The sequence below is a fragment of the Mixophyes fleayi genome, chromosome 9, assembly GCF_038048845.1.
Source record: "Mixophyes fleayi isolate aMixFle1 chromosome 9, aMixFle1.hap1, whole genome shotgun sequence".
Classification (NCBI taxonomy): Eukaryota; Metazoa; Chordata; class Amphibia; order Anura; family Limnodynastidae; genus Mixophyes; species Mixophyes fleayi.
Window position 1 is genome coordinate 112,587,746 of NC_134410.1, and position 8,327 is coordinate 112,596,072.

The 8,327-nt window shown below is 39.9% G+C and overlaps 1 long non-coding RNA gene across 1 annotated transcript in view; it reads left to right on the top strand.

Moving 5' to 3' along the window:
* LOC142100986 (uncharacterized) overlaps window positions 1-6,115 on the top strand; it is a 30,022-nt gene extending 23,907 nt beyond the window's left edge. The window contains exon 3 of the long non-coding RNA XR_012678947.1: window positions 5,987-6,115. This is a non-coding gene — a long non-coding RNA (uncharacterized LOC142100986). The remainder of the gene's footprint in view (window positions 1-5,986) is intronic.
* The last annotated feature ends 2,212 nt before the right edge of the window (window positions 6,116-8,327 follow it).

An 8,327-nucleotide genomic window follows, 5' to 3' on the forward strand; every position in this document is an offset into this window, starting at 1 on the left:
TAGGCTACCGGAACGAGAAAAGGAATATGTACAATATTCTCACTAAGATCACTCAGATGATCTCATTAACTAATCCACATTCCAAAGAAGGGAGAAAAGAAGAGTTAATGTATAGCTTTCATTACCGGACTTATGTGTATGATACAGTGCCTTTAAAGGGTGGGTCCCCTACATGTAGTAATTAGGGAGGGTGCCCACACTCGTGAACCCCTTGTCGTTTGACGCTAAACCATCGCACACTGCAGCTTTCGTCATCGGCGGACTATAGCACACGATAGACCGCTGTGTAAGCTGTACTGTGCTATAGTGCGATGGACAAGGCGCAGTAACACTTGTTCCCTTCAGCGACCAATCTGTACTTACTGGCAGCAAGCTTTAGGTAACAGGTAGTTCTCAGCTGAAGACCCCCTTACATACCAGGGAGAACATTTAAGTTAAGAAAATAGCATCCAAAATTTGTCAATTACTTTAATGTGTGGCAGGCATAATGCACAATTGTGTAGTTCACCCAAACGTTGCTTATACTTAAATTTATTTATTGTTATCCTTAATAAGTGTCAGACGGACATTAAAGTGATGTCACTTCGATAATAGCAACATCTGACAAAAAGGTCTAAAAACACTGATGCAGCAAACTTTGTGAAAACCAATACTTGTGTCATTCTCAACTTTTGGCCATGACTGTAAGCCCCAATGGGGCAGGGACTGATGTGAGTGAGCTCTCTGTACAGCGCTGCGGAATTAGTGGCGCTATATAAACAAGTGGTGACGATGATGATGAAATCAAGGAAATCATGTCTCGCCTTTTTCCGCCTCTAGTGTGACTCAGTGCTAATCCACATTTAGACACCTGAGAATGAAGAGTGATATATGTACAGTATATGAAAAGTGAATCTAACATCAATGAATTGGCATATTGACAGTACTGTTATTTGGAAAATTAATTGATGTAACTTTTCCACTGGTTAATTTTATTTTCTTGCGAAGATGTTCCTTTGCTGTAGGATCTATGGTCAACACCATCATCGGGTCCTCCTATGGTAAATCATTGGTAACGTCCGTTTAGTTGTAGTGTTCTGGGGGAAGAAACAGGCCAATTAAATGTTCTAAAATAAACACGGTTACCTTTGATGGAGAAATAGAAGATAAAAAGTAAGTCAAATTGTACTCAGACATCAAAGGTGTATTGATAAAGAGTTCTAAAGAGAGGGTCAGAAGTTCCACAGTCAGGAGTCAGTTTGATGTTCTGTTTTAAGAATTACCTTAAGTAATAATTGACGGATATCTTATAGTCACATCAGTGCAGACTTGAGTAGTAAGAGGTCCGAGGAGTCTGTAAAAAATGGAGAAAACAGTGAATAGAATACCGTAATTTCTGTAACTTCTAATTAGCCCACATTCATTTAGAAAACAAATATTAAAACATATAAAATATCAGGTTACACCACCATATGTATCTAAATGAATAGACCATATAACTGAATAACCCGAATTAAAAAACTGATCATCCCGTGGCTGTAAACTTTCTACCGGCACATCTCACTTTTTTGCGTCCTTGACAGGCAACAATCAAAGGTTCTGATCAGAAATAATACGGTTACATTTATGTTTCCGACACAAATACAATATTAAGAAAATTATTACTGTTTCATGGGTAATATTTACATAAATTACCTTTTTGATTTATTTATTTTGGGTGTTTTAGGCAAGAATAGGGTGTCACTTATTAGATTAATATTAAGACTGCAAGGCTATTTGCATGTTGATTATCTAAAAACAAAACAAAAATGAAAGTTAAAAAAAGAATAATTAAAAAGTTTAAATCCTCCTCAGAACCAATACCCAAAAAACATTAAATTTCCGATTTGTGTAGCTCTCACCGGGATGTCTCTATGGAAAAGTATAGATCTTGTAAATGAAAAATCTGCACTATATAGGGAAACATTACATCGAAAATTAAGAGCCACTCTATATAGATAGATAATAGTTTCTCAATGGCAGAAGAGGATGGTGGCAGTGTTGGTGGGCTCGTATTCTCCTTCTGTAATCAGTTTGACATGAGAGGATGGATCTGTATGTTTATAAAGTGTTAGGATCTTGAATAGAGAGACGTGAAAAGACAACAGGTGCCACAGTGACATCTCAGACCGCAGACGGCCCTGTGCGCTGTGAAACTGGCAGAGGCTAGAATACAGTGTAGTTTGTGGTACCAGCTGGCGGAGAGAGAAACTTGTATGTGGCACCAGGTGCCAATGTAAGATCACTAACCAACATTGGATGGCACTGTATGGTGGTAAAGTGGCAGAGGGGGTGGAGGTAGTAAAAGCTGGTAGATAAACAAGGCCGCCAACAAAATTGCACCAACATACATCTCACTTGTCTCAAAATATCTCCCAACTCGACACCTTCGTTCTACACAAGATCTACTTGATGATGATGATGATGATCTACGTCTCTCATCCACTCTCATCACATCCTCCCATTCTCGGTTACAGGACTTTTTCCGGGCTGCACCCACTTTGTGGAATTCCCTCCCTCGCACAGTAAGACTTTCCTCTAGTCTTCAAAGCTTAAAGCGTTCTCTGAAAACCCACCTCTTCAGTCAAGCTTATAATATTCCTCAACCACCCTCTTAATCTCCCTAGGTTACCCTATTACCACCCTCTACACAGCTAACACAAGACAACAACCCTCTGACCAACATTGCCACACACACAGCCCACTCAATACTTTTACCTTTGCATTCTAGCTGGTCCAGTGTGCAATATGATGTAGCACATGCCCTTGTGTTTCAAACTCCCATTGTCCCATAGATTGTAAGCTTGCGAGCAGGGTTCTCTTACCTCTCTGTCTGTATGTATTACCCAGTATTGTTTTATTAATGTTTGTTCCCAATTGTAAAGCGCTATGGAATTTGCTGGCGCTATATAAATGATGATGATGATAGTTGTGTAAGTGGGAATGTGCAATATGAGTACAAGACACAGATGTGTGTATTGCCTACCTCCATCCTTGGATACTAGCCCACAGTTATGGACTGTGCCATGCCAGTGTCAAAAGCTGACAAATGTACAAGTCGCAATAAATGTGTATATTTATGAGGCTGCCATAGTGTAATATATATGTGGTATAGAATGGCACATTAAAGAACGTAAGTTAGTGGAGTATCAAAAGCTGGCAGAGACGTGGGTAAATGGCACCATCTAAGAAACTGAGAAATTTAAGTGACAACAGCATCTGAGCACAACACAGGGGAAATGACAGTAAATTGCATGGGCTGGCACTGTGATGTGTATATGAGCCAGATAATGGCCTAGTTATATGTCAGTAAGTGTGAAAATCTGGCAGAGAAATGGGCCTAGAATAGTATACAGTGTAAATGTTGACCAACGTGGCACTTCACATATTTGAATAACGCAAGTCCTGTTTATATACCGCATTTTGAGAAACGGACTTGACGCCAGTGAACGCAAGTGCATGCAATTAAAGTTTGAACGTAAATGACACATTCGAGAGCCTACATTTTAAAGGGCGGAACGGGGTACGGATAGCAATGTACAGTAAGAACGTGCCAAGGCTGAGCGCACGCACATTTCTTTTAAAAGAAACGCAAATTGCGTTCCCTAATGAATCGGGCCCACTATGTACGTGTGCCTGTCGGCCGAGAGGCAAGCGGGGGATGCTGCCTGGCCACTCTAATTGTGGCCGTCCGGCTCATGTATATAGTGCGCGGCCTCAGGCAGCCCACCCCCGTCAAGGGTGCCAATCTCACCTCTCTGTATTCGCCACTATTATGGGGGCACTAATCTGTATTATTATGAGTAGGGCACTATTTTATATCATGATAAAAGTGGGGACACAATTTTATTTAACGAGCGGATCGGGGACACTAATATTTTAAGACGTATGAATGGGTGCATTACTATTTTAATTATAATACCCTGGTAGCCACCAGCCATAGGTACCGGGAGATGCCCAGTGCTATTAGCATTGGGGTGCAGGGGCCTGATTGTTTTTTTCGGATCCCCCCTAGATGACCTGCCAATGGATAACTGAACTGATATCGCAGCATTCCACATGCTGTTACTATAGCAACATATGCTTGCATTGGATTGGCTGTGTCACGCACACGGGACCAGCCCGAATAACTGTTAAATAGTGCCATACAATGCTTGGGAAACTTTACCGCTGATGAAACCGCCAATCACGAAAGAAGACGGAGAAACGCGCCAGTGGACACTGACGAGGAAACGTTGGTCTGTTTGCACGAACTATGTTCTCTCTTGCTGCTACGAGAGACCATCTATCGATATAATACAGCTGGCTAACTGCTAAGCGGTTTTAACGGACAAACACTATTGCTTTCCGGAATGAGGGATTGAAGGTCTTAATAACTTACTGCAGATTTTGGGATTTGCATCACATTCCATCTGTGCTGTGGACTTGTTCCTTCACTTGTGGAGGTCCTGCAGCTAAATACCCAAAGACTGTCTCACTTTCAACTTGTTGGGAAGCTTTGAATCTATTATAACATCTGTCTACCGCTTAGCCGCTATATTTATCTGAAAACTTGATGTGTATATACAATAATAAGTGCGGAATGACAATTTAACTATTATTTGTTCTATTTTGTCAAAGACAAACAGGTATTTCCTTATTTGCCAACATTTTCTTATCATTTCCAGGGAAATGTTGCTGCTGAGCAGAATCATCTAAATTAGACATGTTTTATAATGTTATTTTGTACAATTTAAATACTCCTTTGCAATGCATGATAACATTGAAAGTCGAGAATTACATCCTATAGACAGAATAAGAGAAGTGGCATTTGGGCAATTAGACCCCATACCTACTGTAATCCGTTCTGCACTTAGCACTAGCATTTTTAACTCTAGAACAATGCACAAAAATTAGTCTGGAAGTGGAAACCAATGCGTTCAATGGGCATGGGGTCATGCCCATTGGTAATGCCACAAATGCATTTCATCTAGGCATAGTTGCCAACTCTTGTATTTTGGCCCTAAAGGCGATTAAGATATTTCTCTATACCTCCAGTCTCTTTAGAATTGTAACTATATACTGATACATACATTTCCTCACTTGTCTCGAAATATCTCCCTACTCGACACCTCCGTTCTGCACAAGATCTACGTCTCTCCTCCACTCTCATCACATCCTCCCGTTCTTGGTTACAGGATTTTTTCCGGGCTGCACCCACTTTGTGGAATTCCCTCCCTCGCACAGTAAGACTTTCCTCTAGTCTTCAAACCTTCAAGCGTTCACTGAAAACCCACCTCTTCAGTCAAGGTTATGATATTCCTCAACCATCATCTTAATTTCCCTAGATTACCCTATTGCCATCCTCTACACTGCTAACACAAGACAACAACCCTCTGACCAACATTGCAACACACACAGCCCACTCAGTACTTTTACCTTTGCAGTCTGGCTGGTCCATTGTGCAATATGATGTAGCACATGCCCTTGTGTTTCTAACTCCCATTGTCCTATAGATTGTAAGCTTTCGAGTAGGGTTCTCTTACCTCTCTGTCTGTATGTATTACCCAGTATTGTCTTATTAATGTTTGTTCCCAATTGTAAATCGCTACGGAATTTGCTGGCGCTATATAAATAAATGTTGATGATGATGATACAGGCCGGTATTGTAATTGTTATGGTTAAAATTAAGATGCCAACTTGATAGCTGGATACCAAACATTCATGAACCACTTTAAAGAGAAGGTCCACACAATTATCTATGTAATAATATTGAATCCATATGCTACAATGAATAATACGTTGATTGGCAGATTATTCTGATTCATTTTTCTGCAGTTTTCTGGGAAAAAATATGTGTATAGAATACAAACTTCTCTCTAACCAATATACTATGTGCTGTAGATTGTAGCCAACATGTATCAAGCAAGTTTGAGAAAAAGTTGTCTGAGCTCTATCATACTCCTCATTTCTCTGTTCTCTACAATAGAACTGCGACTCACGGATAAGCCGGCCAATCGGCCCACACATCAGTAGTAGTGTTATGTGGAACGTTATTAAAGACGGGTGAACTGAGTGTCCCAATGCTGCAAGCTGCAGGATGATGTTACTTCCTGGATTCGGGTAATAAACGTTTTGAAAAATGTTGTCCAAATCCTCGTCTTTCAGTGAATGTTGTAAGGGAATCCCATTTAGACTGGGTTGGTAGTTTGTTTATTTCCATAGGTAACAGGAGGGCTTTGTACTAAGGGGAAATTCCACCCTTATAACTTGATGAGAGAATCAAATCTATAAAGGGAGTGGGGGAGGTTCAAAATAGGGGCATGAATATCCTGTGTTTCATTCCAGTCGCAAGTTATAAATATTTATAAAACTCCTGCATGGCAATATGGTATTTCTCTTGCAGTTATTTACCAAGGACACGAGTGAGCTATTTTCATGAAGATCTTGTTCTGTGCTAATGCCAGTTAGCCAAATGTAGATTTGGAATTAGTTTAGGGAGTGGTAGTATTGAGGAGGGGACGGTAACTTTATGAGTAGACTATTTTTATTGCATGCATCTAGTGCAGTGGTCAGGGAACGGGTAAATTACCCCAAATGGGGTAAAAATTAAAGTCCCGGGGGTAATGCTGCCGATTCACATGGTGTCAGTTGGATTGTAGACCCCTTTAAATGTGAAATTTCTGTTGTACCAGAAGAGCCTCAAGGGTTGGCAGAGGCACTTCTTGAGCTTCAATGCAATAATGAAGCGCATATTGCATTTGAAAACAAAGCAAATCTGTCATCTCTCCTCCTGTTTCCACCACTTCTAACTCTGCTCTCCAGCTACTTTGCCCTCCTCCCCCCTCTGGGGGTCTCCCTGTCTTCCGCGCCCTCCTTTTGGGCCCCGTCATTTGCGGATACTCCCCCCTGCCCTCACTAGCTGTGCATTGAGCTTACTGAGTTACTGTGCTTTATGTTTACTGTACTGTGCTGTCTCACCTTGTATTGTAATTCGTTTTTGTCCCTGTACGGCGCCACGGACACCTTGTGGCGCCCTATAAATAAAAATAATAATAATAATAATGTCAACAACTGCAAAGGCATTCAAAATTGCACATGAGGAGGCAGTCAAAAAGTTGCTGCCTTTTGCAACAACCTACCTTTGCGAACAAGGATTTTCCACTCTAACAAACATAAAAACAAAGCAGAGAAATCGATTGGACACTGAAGACTGTATCCAAATTGCTCTGACATCAAAATGCCCCAATATTGATGCTCTGGTATCAAAAATGAAGCAACATCATTTCTCCAAAACCTGAAGTTTTGAAGTTGAAGCTTTCAAAGAAATTTGTAATAGATTAAATAAAATTTTGAATTCCAATAATCAATAATATATGATATCCTTCCTTTCAAATCAAAGGGGTAACGTTGGCGTATCTAAATATATTTTGGGGTAAAAGGTATAAAAGTTCCCTGACCCCTGATCTAGTGAGTCAAGTAGGCTCCTTAGAGTGGTCTTGTTCACTGGTCTGTGGTTCTTATTGATCCATATAAGCTCCTCTAATGGGAAGAGATTGGAGTGGGGCTTTTCAGTCTCTCTGATAAGCTTTTGAAATGAATGCCTGTCTGAATGTGTGTTGCCAGGCAAACCCTTTCTTATTTTTCTAATATTTACCTAAGAAGTGGAGGCGTCACATAGGACAAGACCACAACACCACCACTATTAATAGAATATAATAATAGGTAAAAGAAGGGAGTGGATCACAGCACAATTATTGATAAACAATGGCACTTCCTTACAATGTTTAAAATGAATACAATCTAATTTTTAACTCATACCATTTCCATCTCCATTGCTCTCTAATCCACTTTGTCTCCACACAGGTCAAAGGTCGATCATAAATAAATGAATCCACAAAATCACTAAACTATTTACTGAAGGTAGATTGCATTGTTTTATAGATTTACATCTATTGTCTAATAGTCAAATCAGGACTTTTACAAATATAAAGGAGACCTCAAACAAACTTGTCTGACCCAGTCGGCTATTTAATTTTAGAAACAGCTGTTTGTGGATCCAAATTCAGTTAAGAAAACCCATTTCTATATTTTATGGTGCTCTAACCAATACCAAAGATTTTGTAAAAAAATGGGGAATGCACGTAAGCATTGAGTTATCTAATAATGGACTGACTTCTTTAAGAACATTAAACACATTTCACAATGATGTGGAATCCTTGTTGAAGTTTGTTTGCAGATGGTATCTTGCACCATTAAAACTTTACGATGTTCATTCTCAAATGAATGATGGAGAAACTGTAAAACTATATGTTGTTTATCTCCTATAT